The following is a 14,922-nucleotide window of genomic DNA, read 5'->3' as shown; positions in this document are numbered from 1 at the left end:
AGGTTTCCTGATGAAAGAGATGCCAAAGCCCTTGATTCCAAATGTACTTACATGCTAAAACAACTACTGTCTGTGCTAGTTCTGGTTCATGCTTTCAGGAGCAATGTCAAGCCCAGCTAACACTGAAAATACAGAGTAGGTTAACAAGATTGTTTGGGGCTACTCAAATCAGCTCACCTTTTCCAGAGTCCAAGGAAAGAATGAAATATCAATCTTATTTCCAGAAATCTTTAAGATGGCATGAGACGCACATGTGACCAGCTGATAGTCCCTGTGCCAATTAGGAAATGGGTTTCTTTTCTCCACAGACACTGTTTTTGTGCCATGAGCAGTGTGTGATTCCAGCAGCTTTGCCCCAGAGCTGCTCAGGGCAGCTAAAGGGCCTGAAGCCTGTGCACTAAGGAAAATGTTTATGTACTCTTGCTCCAGCAGGAAGGGATTCACAGAAATACACTCCTAACCCATCCTGCAAAACCAGAGCATGCCATTGAGAAAGGAAACATGGTAAAGGGGACTGAGTACAAATTTATTGTGTGTTCATAAAAGCTCCTTGGTAACACCAAGATAAACTCTGTGCAGAGAACTTCTAGGGCTGGAAGGCTCTGCCTGAAGCCCTGGGTTTAGCAGAGTCCTTGTTGTTTATTCTGGAGAAATCTTCATTATCCAAGCAGGTATCTATTACCAAGCTGGGTGCTTTCAGTTCCCATTTTTCACTCTCTGTCTTCCATGCCTGTTGCTATGGTTCCAGCTTTCTGATGGCCCCTACTGCTTGGTGTGGTGACTGCAGAGCATATCTGTCTTGTCAAATATTTCTGCATAATGATTTGAACCAAACCTTGGCACATGGCTATGGCAAGCATTAACATGATGACCTTGTCTATTGAAGCATTGTGCTCATTCTCAGTTAAACTTTGGCTCATCTACATTTCTCATGGAGCTGTACCTTCATCACATGCCTTCTGTTTGCTTGTCTTCCTCTTCATTGCACTCGAGGGATGTTGTGGTCTGTGTTTTGGGAAGTTCCCCAAGTGAGAGTCAGGGAGTTGAACTGGAAACAGGAAAGCAGGAACACTGGGTCTGCAGTGAAAGAGGAGAGATCGGGAAAGTTGCTTATTCTTTTCATCTTCCTTCAGTTCCTGTCAGGTGCTGCCTATGTGTGGCTTTGATTTTAGTTTTTCAGATGGAGTTCTGCAATCTGTAGACCATCACATCACAGCTTATATATGATGATTTTGCCCCCACAGCTGATGAGTGCATCCAGTCTACCACCTTGCTGGTCCTGCATTTATATTCTTGAAATTTTCTCCAGATTTGCTTTCAAAGCCCTGCAGAAAATATTTTTATCTTTGTTCTTTATTCATGAATTGGTTCCTTAAGCTTCACTGTCTGAAATTCCCATAGTATGTATGAGTGCCACAAGAGATTGCTTCCAGCTAAGCCAATGCACATTAGCTTGGCTTCTTCCAGTCAGTTCTAACTTCTTCCTGACCAATTATATCATTAATCATTAAATGTTGTAGGGAATCAGATAATACTGCTGACCTGGGTCTTTCCTGGACAGGTAAAAGAAGATATTCACCCTGCTTCCCCACAAGTATTTGAATGCTCACACTATTGCAACATATAAGAGATGAAAGTTTTCAGCAGCAGTAGCCTGGCCACATCCATGCTCCTCTAAAATGGTTGAATGAAGAGTTATGCTATGTTCAAATTATTTCAAGTTGCTCTTGCTAAATCTTCAGGATTCATTTGATAAATGTGAAGTTTATTCAGAAAACCTGTATCTGTTAAGAAAGGATTTGAGCACAAGATGAAACATGAATCTGGATAAGAATCAGCAATAATGTATTTAGCTGCTTTTCCATGTAGGTCTTTACACAGTTTATCACACATAATCTTTTTATTTCTTATTCCACAATAATCTTAAGGACATTTGCTACAGATACTTCTCAAATATTTGTTTTATCCCTTCTGATAACTTGCCATCTCTAGATTTTTTAACAGAGTTTCCCAAAATCTCTCTACTGAAAACAGTATTGGTGTTCCCATTGAACAAATTATGAAGTGAGTTACAGAGAACAACTTTCCAACTTCACAAAAGAACTGGGCCAGTGTAGTACTGTCATCCTGACTTTCCCCATCACAGGCTCTTCTTGAAAATGGAGGAGGTAATTTCTTTTGAGACAGTGATGTTTCACAGAGTAAATGCAGCTCTGCTCTTATGTTAAGAAATTTAAGCTTTTGAAAACCCACTTGCTGCCAAAAGACTTCTCTTTCAAGACTTTTAGCTGTGGCTGATCCTCTGTTTAAAGTCTTGTCCAGCTGTGCTTTATAAATATCTCTTAACTGATAAATGAATTATTTCCTTCAGTTAAGCTCTCCATATTGCTGAGCAGAATCTGCAAATGCACAGTTTTACAGTAGAATTAATAGTTTTCCAAACTGGTTCTCTTGTGATTTTATATTTGGTATTTATGCCCTGTATATTTTTAACTTGCTGGCATACTTTTGGCCCAATTTGGTGAAGTGTTGTCAATCATTGTTAAAAGATGTAGCAAAGAATGCTAGGAAATAATGTCTTGCCATATTTAATCTAAGAAAACAGCTTTGTTGCTGATCTTGCTGGCTGTCTAACAGATGGGCCAGAGTCCCATGAGAAGACAGCCACTTCCTTGCATAATAAACAAAGAAGGAGAAGTTGTCTGCAAGCCATTAGTGTATTGTAAAGTTAGATGCAATGTCTTGATATTGTCAGAATGTGTTCCTCAAGCACATTTCTTTGACATTCTGTCATAAGTCAAACACAAGACAACATTAAATCAAAATTAAAACTTTAAAAGGCAGGCAGCTGTTTAATTTTTCCCAACAGAAGAACCCCAGTAAAAATATCCTCCATTTTCTAAATGTTGATATCCAATAAAAAGGCAAGGATTGAGTAGGGTATTTGATAGAAACAAGATCATTTGACCTATGTGACACATTACCAGGATTCCTGTCTAATACTATTCTTGCTTGAATTACGAACTGGTTATTGTATAGTCAATGCTTATGAAAATCCTGGCTGGTCATTACATTAGAATTGGGTTTTTGTGATGGGACACCTAGGGAAAATTATAAGACTCACAAAAAATTACTGTGTTTTTCTTAAGAGTATTTTCTCTTATATTCAGAAGAGGATAAATTGCTTATACATAAAACTCTGTTTCTGGCCACTTCTCATAAGAATTTTCACTGAAGTAGAAATAAGTAACAAGTGTCATTTGGAGAAGAAATAGCTTTTGTGGTAAAATGTCTTCCCACCCTTTAAAAAATCAGTAAATATAGGTGTTCCAATATTGAACTGGAAATTAGTCTTTCTTTATGGTTCTCCCAGGAAAAAAAAATACAGCTCTGAAAAAGCTTTTTTTACCCAATTATTCATGGAAGTTTTGGCACAAAAAAAAAAAAAAAAATCAGTTCCCAGATGTATAATTCTGTTTAAGCCTGTAGGACATGAAGCTGCTAAGCAATATGCTACTTACTTAGTTGTCCTGACAGGTCTTAAGACCTTCCCATTGAAATTTCATGTTTAAGTTAGACACAGAAATAAATTCAGTGATCTGAGAGAGGAAGGAAAAAAGTACACCCTATCTCAATAGATTGAGGTGATGATCCCTTTTTTATTTATCTTAAAACTAAAAAGGGCTTTAAGCTAGAAATAAAGCCTTTCACATCTTTCACATGGCTTCACACAAAAAGATAAAGTCTTTTAAGGGACTACTGTAAACTGAAAAACTGACAAAATCCAATGAATCCAAATACCACTGCAGACTGATTTTGTTTGATTTTTATCATAGTTTGACAATTTGTATTTCTGTTTTCAGAACACATGATCAGTAGAGACAATTTCAAGAGAAGATATACTGAAATTAATCTAAGTCCCATGTCACAGGGGGTTTTTTCTCAGCTTTAGAGTGAATAAAATTGGTTCAATTTGTGGAAAAAAAAGTGAAAAATGAAAGAGAGATTTTTCACAAAAAACAGTAATATCTGAGTTTTTATATTCAGCTTATGTGAATTAATATGCAGTATGCTACATACTTCCTGAAGAGTTCTGGCTTTTAGGGTTGGTAATTGTGTATATAATACTTTTGTCAGCTTGCCTCTTCTTTGTTCTTCACAGGAAAAAAATATAAAATTTTATTAGTCAGTTCAATGGTCATTTATGAAAAGTATAAATGCTGAAAATGTACCTTGACTTGTTCACTGTTTGTAACTCAGCTTGGTTTTGTTTTACCCCATATGCTGTTTTATTTCATTCCAAACATGTAGGGAGCAAGTTACTAGATCGTCATAAGACAGATGCAGTGTTAATGTTTATGTTAACTAGTGAAATTAAATGACCCAGATGTGTTATGGGAAACCCTTGTTTAACCTGAGGTCATATGATAATCATCAAAAAGCTAATTTTAAAATATCCTCTGAATATCTCCCATCTCTGTCGATTGCTTTCTATCTTTACTTGTCACTCTTAGGAAATAAAATAAACCTACTTCTCTACAAAGGCTATGTAATCTGCGGAAGTAATGATGCCACATTTATAAATACCAAAGAGTGTCAGTGAGAACAAGTGTCTCATTTCATTGCTCATTCATTATCATAGAAAATCGAAGTATTTATGAAGGACCTTGGGACAGTTCTGTGGGATATAAAACAGAGCCAGGGGGCCTGAGGCAGGGTTTTGAAGCTTTGAAGCAGATTTCCAGTGTATTCGAAACAGTATAGAGAATAGTAACTTTTTCTTAATCCTCTCTTTGAATAAAACAGTGACATTTCAAAGACTGAGACAGTTTTGAAAACATAACTAAGCTAAACCCCTTTAGCTTTGCATTGTGCTGATTCTGTGGGATCATATGTAACCAATGGCTAAAGCGAATAACTGGATCAAGATTTGTGCCTCTAGTTTAGCAGGACCTCTGGTTCATACTTTGAATCAAGCCAACCCTGAACATTTTTTTCCCTCATTGATCCCTGCTAGGAAGTTCCATGAAAAGACCAGGCAGCACAATGCATCAGCTCTTTTCATCAGAGCTTTTTAGGTCCTGGAAAAAGTGAACAAAAATACTCAGGCTGCTCTGGTTTTAATGAAGGTCGTGGCACTGCATTTTGTATCTGTTATTTTCTTCAATAAGTTTGTATCCCTTTTAGTGTAGACAGGGAAAAATAGAGCTAGAATTAATGGATTTCCTCCAAACAGGCCACGAAACAACAGTTTAGTAAGACAAATTCTTTTACAATAATATCATTGCAACATTTGTCTTCTCAATATGTAGAATAATTCCTAGTATTCCTTTATTATTTCTAATGCCTTATGTCAGAGGAAAATGATCACTTCCATCATGAATTCAAAATAAAGGAAAACCATTGCAACTGATACTGTGATTAAAAAGTGAAATTAAAGGATCAAAATCACTGAAGGAAACAGTCTTGCACAAGTCCTCTCACTGCATCCAGAATCTGTGACAACTTATGGATTCAATTTACGTCAGCAAGTAGGGTTTGGGGCCTGGCCTCAGGTTCTAAGGGGTGACGTGCAAGAGGCGCCACCTGTAAGACTCCATGTTTGGGATGGGCTGTTTGGGTCCAACCCAGCCAGCTCTGGACTCCAGCCCACACAGTCTTACATGGACGACAGCAAAACACCAGAAGCGCTCTTCTCCACGTGGGGACAAATGTCCTCTGTTTATTTTCTTGAGAACCGCCAAATGGCAAAACCCGCATGGAAAGAGCGCTCATGGCTCATGGAGGGAGACATTTATACCCGGGGAATGGGGGGCAGAGGAAGAGGATCACATCTAATGGGATACCAGTGAGGAGGGGCGAGGGGAGGGACTGACCAGGGGAGAGACCACCAGGGGATATTGGGCAGAGGAGGGAGGGATCATTATTGGAATAAATACCAATATAACTGGATGGGACGTGCCTGGGCTTGTCTGGCCCTTGCTGCTTGACCAAAGGCAGCAGCTGTGGTGGTTTCACCCCAGAGACACCTTTGGCTGGCTGGATGCTGCAGCTGGGCACATAGAGGCAAGTCCAGACATGCAGGAGCTCAGGTTTACCCCTGGCGGAGAAGCTTTAAGGTGAGGATGAGGGAAAGGAGTCAGTTCTGCTGGAAGTTTCAATCCAGAGCTTTATTCCTGGCCCACAGGCCTCTGAATGCAGCAACAGCTCCAACAGAACCCCAAACCGTGTGGTTGCTGTTCCTTTTAACCCCAGGGAGAGGGGGAGTAAGGGGTAGGGATCCCATCAACCAGGTAAGGTGGGGGGAGTCTCAGGGGACAAATGACACCTGGATGGCCCAATGTCCTCCAGGGGTGTCAGGCATCTTTTGAACTCTGCCAATCACTCAACACCCTTCTGGAATGCCAGGGATGACAGACAGTGCTCAGTCAGGGTGGGGGAAAGGAAAGGTGATTGACACACCTGGGGAAGAAATATACAGGGAGAAAGCCAAGGTATCTGAGGCAAACCATGACATCCACTGCAACAGACCATGTGATGGGAGAGGGGAATAACAAACCACGTGATATAACATGAACTATTCAGTGCAATATAAAGACTACTCAGTGCAAATCTCAAATCACCCAGTGCAAAGCAACAACTAAATAAGCTATTTAGTGCGATACAACAGCGATGTGTGTTGAGCTGCAGAGCTGCTCTGTACCTGCGGCCTCATGCAGCCATGTCCCGGCCCGCTGGTACTGCGGTGGTGCTCAGAGCCAGAGCCGCTGACTGCAGAGTGCAGCACTGTGTGGGGTTTGAGCCTCTGTCAGAAAACTCTGACAAAAGCAGGAGCCTGGGCTCCCTGATTCTACTCCCTTGCTGTGGCAGACAGCTACATGACTGTAATTCTGTTTATAGATTTCATGTCCCTGCTGGAAAGTTGGGCCAGGATGGTGCTGCTGTGGCAGTTTCAAGCATTCTCTTGCTTTTCAGTTGCACTGGTAGATGCCTATGCTACCAAGAACAGAAAAAATAATTGAACGCACACACAGGCTTGGCCTAGATTTTGGGAAGTTAATAAGCCGAGCTGTCTTCATTTTCTCCCTTAGGAGAGGCTACCTATTCCTCTTATCACCTGAATAGACTTTCTTTGTATGTTTTCCAGTCTTTTACTGTTCTTGAACGTCAGTGATGAGAATTTATATACATGGCCTCAGGTGCGTTAGTACGAGGGCATGGTGCAATAGTTTCAGTAATTCCCTTTTGTACTTTGCCTGAAGCCTTGAGAGGCTACATTTGCTTTTTTTAAGAGCTGGCTGTGATCAAATAAAATACCATGCTCATTTTCCTCCTTTGTTGCATAAATCACAGTCTGTGAGCTTGGAAGAGAAATTCTGTTTTTCCCTTACTGATATACGGCTGTCCATGCAGCTGAGTGCTGCCAAGATAATTCCTGTGCAATACTCCTGCCTTCCTCAGCAGGGGCAGATCTGCCTAGCATCATGTGGTCAGTAACTTTGAATTGAGCATTTCTATTGATTGTTTCCAAAGTCAATAATGAAAGTATAAAATACTAGTGGTTCAGACTAATGTTTTTTAGGTGCGTGTCTAATAACCTTTCAGACCTTCAGGTTTGTGTTTTGTTGTGTTCTTATTTGGTTTTTTATATCTGTTGAAATACTGGAACTAATGCTCACCTTCTCAGTATTATTTTTTTCCCTTGGAAACATATCTCATTATTTTCTGAAAGCCAGATCATTTCCTTTTTCATATAGCAGTGTTTGGTGTACTTTTGGCATACCTCTGACAAACCTCAGGTGTGTTTTATTCTGTTTTCCTTTTATGTTGAGAGGTCTTTAATTTAACCTTGCTCTTTTCTCCTAGGTTCTAGTATTGAGTAATAGCCCATGATGGCACCTGTGATTGCCCAGACCACTCATTTCCCATTCTGAAATATAATTCTCTAGTTGTGTAGTATGGATAGAGTGGTATGAGTTCAGTTTTTTTGTATGGAGATTCCTTGGAGTTTCTTGACTTCAGTACATTTAACTCTGAGCCTTTCTTTCATTTCTGTTCATATTAATTACCTTTTCTTGTCTGCAGTTGTTCAACATCATTAGACAATGAGCTGCTCTCAACAGTAATAACAAGATCTCTGTAAGTAATTTCCCAAATATCATAATTAAAATCTATGTTTCACTAGGTTCTCAAGTGTTCTGTTAACTCTAGACAAAGGCAGGGATTTTCATAGTCACAGATAGGATTTAGACATCAAATCTCACCCTTTCACCTTAGAAAGCCTTCCCACGAAAATCTATATGATTTCTGAACTATTGTTTCTCAGGAGGCAGAGAGTAACATAAGGAGCAGCTACCTCTGCCACTTTTTAATACCTGCCAGCTCTGCAGCACCTCTGGCTTTTTTCTTTGGGGCTTCAGTAATTAGAGCTGTGTGAAGTTTCACACGTAGAGTGGAACTGGATGATTCTGGCATCTAATCAGGTCAAAGGCTAAATTCCTCTGGTGTGCAACACGTTACCCTAGGCTGAATTATAGCCCTGTAAACCGGAATGGTTAGATCCTTAACTCTGGAATATTAACTTGTTAATTTATTTTTTTGCAATAGATAAGGAATCACCACATCACACAACTGTCAATTTTATATCTCCACTGACATCTTTTGCCCACGCCTGCATCGCAGGACGTGTTTCTGTGCTGTGTTGTAATATCTCTTTGCTTTCCTAATGGCAGGAGGGCATGTGCATGACAGAAAGCCTCTCACAGCCTTGGCCCAACAGGCTGATCCACCGCTGACATAAAACAGTGTAGCTGCCTGATTGTGTGCTCTGCAAATCTGGCCCCAAGTGTGGCAATCTCACTGCAAGTGGTAACCACTGGTCTGAACTGGAATGTGTAAGCTGGCATGCTTGATTTAAATTGTATAAACTGGTTTTGGCCTTGACCCTGCTGTGAGAATTACAAGCTTTGATCGTGCAAATCAGGGTTCTTAGAAGAATCAGATGGTAAGGAAGCTTTGCAGATAAATACACACTTGGGCACAAGTTTTAAACAAGCTTTTGTCTGTGTAGAATTCCACTTTGTGCCAAGTGCCTGGAGAGTTAGATACCCGTTTGTTGCATGTTTTCTAAAGTTGATATAGTACTGAAACCTTTCCTTAAGATTTATATGTCCTTCCAAAGGGCACCCAACTAATAGGCTAAATGCCTGGCATGCTTTCATACAGGCTCTGGCAAAGGCTATGGATAACTGGATCCACAGTTAGAAAATGCAACTCCCCCTTTTCCCAGATGAGAGCCTTAACAGTTCTCTTTAGTTTGGCAGTCGATCATTTCTATCAAGATGAAGTTGCCTTTGGCCAAGCCTCTGAGATCTCTGCAAAGCTTTTCTCAGCCACAAATCATTTCTTCATCCAGCATGTCACTTGACATCTTTTGGTGTTATAAATTAGTTCAAGAGGGTGGACACCCATTTCACCTCCTCACCAAGGGCTCAGTTCTCATGTTTTCTGAAGTTATTTACTTTTGCTTTAGGGGAAAATGCAGTTTTACTCTCTTACTGTGCTATCAAGAGAACAAGTCCCTTTAAGCCAAACACCTGCTTTCCTTTAGAAAGAATGATGGGGAAATGGCTTTTGAAAAGCCTCTATTTAGCCGCTTTCTTAATTTACAAAAAGTCTCTTATTACTCAGATCCCCAGAGGTTTAGTCAAAAAGTATAGAGGACCAAAGTAAAAAAAAAAAAAAAAAAAAAAAATGCTGCCTTTCTCTTGCCACAACAGGGACAAAGCCATGGCACTGTGCCCTCAAGGTTACCAGACTTTTATTCTCTCATGGAGTCCAAATCCAGAAGCAAGTGGTTTTCACTAAGAAAACAATAGGTTACTTGGGAGGCTTTGCTGGCCAATGCTTGCAAGCTGGGAACCATTTGAGACACACCAAACGTTACTTCTCCTTGCAGGCTCCAGTCCCCTCATCCATACACTTGCCCTCAAACTGAACACTTGAGCTTGTTAGAAAGTGCCCAGGATATTCATGGAGGCTTTGACCTGTCATGATTTCATGCTTCTTCACCACTTTCTCTTCCCTGGCAAATCAAAAGAAAGATGGCACAAAGCCTTATTCTTATTCTTATTCTTATTCTTATTCTTATTCTTATTCTTATTCTTATTCTTATTCTTATTCTTATTCTTATTCTTATTCTTATTCTTATTCTTATTCTTATTCTTATTCTTATTCTTAGCTAAGAGTGTTAAACACCTTATTAAATTCCTAATTCTCATATTATTTTTTGTTTTGGGAATCACACTCTCAATTCTCTTTTTCCACAGGTTTTAAGGTGACAACTAGCAGAGATAACATGACACTTCTTTATAGCATTGCCACAGTTTCTGGCTATGCCATGTCCTTCTGTCCATCTGTCTTTGGCAGCGTCTTGCAGTGGCAGTGCCACAGGGAAGAGCTGGTTTTGTTGATAGTGCCAGAAATTGTAAGTAACAGCTCCTGTTCTATGGACTAAAGAACACAAACACTCCAAGCATATGTGTGATGGATTTGACTGCAATTTAAGCTGTTGTGACCTCAAATACTTTGTTATTGTTAACAGTGCATGAAGAGCTCAGTCTCACACTGCAGCTGCATTGTACTGCACAAACACAGAGAGGAAAAGGTATTTCTTGCTACCAAGTAATTTATACCCTTGGCTCATCCTGCTTCTAGTTTGTCTAGTGTGTGCAGAACAGTGTGGTCTAATTTGTTTCTAGCCTAGCATTCTAAGGCCAGCACAGGACAGGGACACGGGTGTTGCAGTGACCCCTATGGCTACAGCTGCTCCTGAGCTCTTCAAGCACTGCTGTTCAGTTTTGGCCTTGGTGGATGGCCTGTGGCCCACGAGCCACAGCACAACCCCCAGTGCTGCCTTCACACTGATTCCACACTGAATCCACCTAAAACAAGTCCTCTCTGAGGCCAGGCTGCTGCATCTCTTTTTGCTTTGCCCTCTGGCCTGCTGTGCATCCAGCTGTTGGCTGGAAAAAAGAAGGCAGCATCACCTTCAGGTTGGATTTTTTTCCTTCCAAATCAGTCCAGATTTGGTAATTATTTAGAAATCACAGGAATATCTATAAAGAAATTACCTTAATTAATGGTAGGTTTCCTTGTGTATTGGGGGTTTTTCCTTGCTGTTTTTTTTTTGTTTTTTGTTTTTTCCCCATGGTAATGAGTAAATTCCAGTCAGCCCCAGAATGTGCAATATTCAGATGCAGGTCTCAGGTCAGGGTGAACTGGGGCAAGAACTGAGGTTTGGTTTTTTCTATCACAGGCAACTCAACTATCCTAATCTGGAGATTACTGAAAACTGTGTGGAAAATTTTTCATGTTATTCTCTTTTGAAGAGAGTTTTAAAAACAAAGCAAAACAAAACAAAAGGTATGTGAGCTTTCTAAATAAAATACACTGAGATTTTAGGAAAAGAATAATAGTTTTCTGCATGAGCCGAAAATGCAGATTGACTCTAACAGATATATTTTGCAGTTTAGTGGTGAGAACAGAACAATTTTCAGGGGAAAGCAGGGGCAAGAAGCCCTGCCTTTCAGTGCCTTAAACTCTAAGATTCCTCGTTTCCAGCAGTTGGGTGGGGGCAGAGAATGAAAAAACAAAAAAAATCTTAAATCTTAATCTGGAATCCTTTAGAGTTGCAGTGAAAAGCCAGAAAGTATGTTATGAGCAACAGTGTATTGGCATTGTAATGAAATGTTGAGGAAAGGACAAATATTTATGACTTATATATTTTCAAGCTCAGCAGAAATGAATTTTCAGCTTGGTCTCAGATATCACACTGTAGTTGAGATTATGTAAACTGTAACTATAATGTATAGAATATAATGTCTCTCTTAGCTATGTACTTAGGCACTATTTCATTGGCAGCAGAGCATACTTAGAAATATTTTCCATAATGGCAACTTTGAGATTATACGTGACTTGAAATGTGAAATAGTTCAAGACACAATTGCACACTTAAGTGGAAAAGCAACTGCTGAAGCATAATATGATATTTATAATAAATGGCATGCAATTTTACAGACACACCATTTCATCTCTAGTGACCAAGCCTATTTCCTCCCATTTACACACCCATTCTTGGACAGTGTCCTGTAGTTAGTGAATCTGTGAATGAATAAACTAGGCTTTATAGAGAACTGCAAAATCAGTTGTGTCTTAAAAACAACAAGAGTCAGATGCCTTTTATTCTGAATAAATACTCACTTGGCAGGTAACCCACTCTAGTTTGATACTGAGTAGTAAAAGATCTGAAAGTCTGATGAAATGTGAAAAAAGTATTTACATTTTCTTTCTCATTTTCTTTTTTATTGCCTTGAAAATGTTAATTGAAGCTTGGCTAAAAGTTCCTAGTGAGTGTGAGAGGGTAGTACAGAGGCTGGATCTCTGAAATATGAGGGAAATCCTTCATATTTCTGTTGGCAGAGGGAAGGCACTGTGTACTGTGGAGGCTTCTGGAATTTTGAATCAATTTTTGTTCGGGCAACATTTTCATTTGCTCTTCAGTCACTAGATTTGGTAACAACTTGCCTGAGAATGGCCCAGTACAGTTTAATTTTCAAAAATTACTACATTGAGAAAAGCAGTCATTCTCAAGAGCAAACACATAATCTCATACACGAAACACACCTTGGATTTTAGTCATTTCTCACTGACATAAGGTGTAATTTAGTTGTCTGAAACGGAGTCATTCATGATGTACGTCAGAAACAGGCACAGAAAAGCTATTTTTAACACACACACACACACACACACACACACACACACACACAGAGCCAAATGACATTTAATTTTTTCACATTCACTCCCCAGCATTGTTGTACAGATCCTCAGTGGCATTATTAAGTGAAGCTTTTCAAACAGATGAAGTGTGTTACTTACTGTGGCTGAACTGGAATGAAAGAAGAGATGGCTGTTTGCCAGTGAATGGTGTGTAGCTTGTAGAAGCATGTAATTACATAAATCACAAACATATGCAGAAGATGTTTTCTCTTTACATTTAACTGGTGTTGCCTGGAGTTATAGCTGCTTGCAACTCTATTTAATTACCATAATTATTTTAAATGTGTATATCTGGCAATCTTTGAGCTTTATGAGAATGTTAGTCATACCTTATCTGCAAAAATCTAGAGGGTCCCATTCTTCCCCAAGGGGCTGCAGTAACCAGGTTTCTCCAGATTTCAGGCATAGGGTGGCTGCAATGTTTAAACCTTTACTTTGATTTACAGGTTTTTTAAAAACCTGAGCCTCTGAAACTAATCAGATCTTGAAATCTCAGTAGATGCTATAATTTCCTGGTAGGAAATTAAGCATTGTACATTGTTTGTGGAAAGAAAGTACCTGGAGAGGTCCTGATTAGCTTCTTTTACCTCTTAATTTGCTGACTGTGTAAATGTTGTTTGGCCAAACAGATTGACAAGTGTCTAGAAAAGGTATTGATTGTGTTAAAATGGATACTTTCTATGGGAAATGTTAAAAAAACCTGACAGACTAGTTGGGATTTTCCAGTTCATTTTGTCAAGCAGTGAAACGAGTTAGAGCGAAGCATTCATCTAAATTCTCTTTTGCACCAGAGCAAACCCAATTCAAATAGTTGATGCTAATGGAGTTTCCCTAGAAACACTACAGTGTAACGTGAGCTTTTGTTTCTGCTCTCATTTATGTCAGTTTTGTGTTGGCTTTGTGGCATTTGATATTGGTTGAGTTACTCATGGCTCAGACCAATAGACATGGGAGAAGACATGAGTATTGGTGTATAGGATGACTGGCCAATGTAGACACACCTCAGTTTGCCCTCACTAATGTAAAGTGGTGAGAATAACATTCCTGCATTTGAATCCACTGGAGGTGGTGAAACACCCAGGAATAAGAAATCTGAGAGCTAAATAACCTCAGGAGGCCGAGCAGTAGGAACCATAAGCAACTGTCACACACAAATGATGAAGAATTACTGTTATAGAATCCTTGTGCACTGAAAGACCAAGAAAGGCAGGTTTTGTGAGAAAAAAATCAGTTCAGCTCTGCATTTATAAAAACACGTGTTTGTGGAGAAATGAGCTCTCTCTATATTACAAAAACCAGTCAGTCAAACATCTGAATGTAAAGATAACTTGCAAAGGGTTCATATTACACTAAAAGAAGAAATAGCCATTCTTAGAAAATGTAGAAGTTTATTCCAAGAAATCAGGTAAATATAAATAAATGTCCAAGGGAGAATGAGGATGAACCAACACATTTCTTTTACTGCATTGAGTGTCAGGGAAATATGGTAATCGTTTGCACTTTGTCTCTTTTGTCAACCACTGTAGTTAACCTTGCAAGTGATGCCTCCTTAAGAGCTTTTGTAAGTCATGAGATTGTTTTTCTTTGGCTATAATGTGACATGCCAGCTGTAGATCATATGTGCAGTTTTGTGACATGGCTTAGTCTTGTCTTCCACCACCCAAGAGGCAACATACACAAAGCAGTATTGTCAGAGATCAGTTGCTGCAATCTCTTGTGGAAAAAAAAAGGGAAGCCTCTGGAATGCCAGGGAACAATGCACTTTCCACAAGAGAGACTGGTTTATTTAATAACCACAAATTATTTCAGGTAATTTGGCACTAATTTAATTGCACCCACAAGAATGTCCTCAACAACAATAACAAAAAGAAGTAACAAAAGAACCACCCCTACTACCAACCCCATCAGGAAGAAATGAAGGCAGAGTTTCCATTCATTAATTTATGATTAGTCTTGCTAATACCTTGTCTATCAAATCCCCATTCCGTGCTGCAGACACATGAAAGGGAAACATGTATGTGATGTTTTGAAAAGGAAGTTGATGGAAAGTGATGTTTTTCCCATGCATTAGAATGACAATAAAAT

The 14,922-nt window shown here is 39.4% G+C and overlaps 1 long non-coding RNA gene across 2 annotated transcripts in view; it reads left to right on the top strand.

The window, feature by feature from the left end:
* Positions 1 to 11,415, top strand: part of LOC134416775 (uncharacterized) — a 211,378-nt gene extending 199,963 nt beyond the window's left edge. For both annotated transcript variants that reach the window (XR_010027384.1, XR_010027385.1), the window contains 3 exons: positions 8,086 to 8,139; positions 10,329 to 10,486; positions 11,318 to 11,415. This is a non-coding gene — a long non-coding RNA (uncharacterized LOC134416775). The remainder of the gene's footprint in view (positions 1 to 8,085; positions 8,140 to 10,328; positions 10,487 to 11,317) is intronic.
* The last annotated feature ends 3,507 nt before the right edge of the window (positions 11,416 to 14,922 follow it).

The sequence above is a fragment of the Melospiza melodia genome, chromosome 3 (genome assembly GCF_035770615.1).
Source record: "Melospiza melodia melodia isolate bMelMel2 chromosome 3, bMelMel2.pri, whole genome shotgun sequence".
Classification (NCBI taxonomy): Eukaryota; Metazoa; Chordata; class Aves; order Passeriformes; family Passerellidae; genus Melospiza; species Melospiza melodia.
This window is presented reverse-complemented; position numbering and strand designations above follow the sequence as displayed.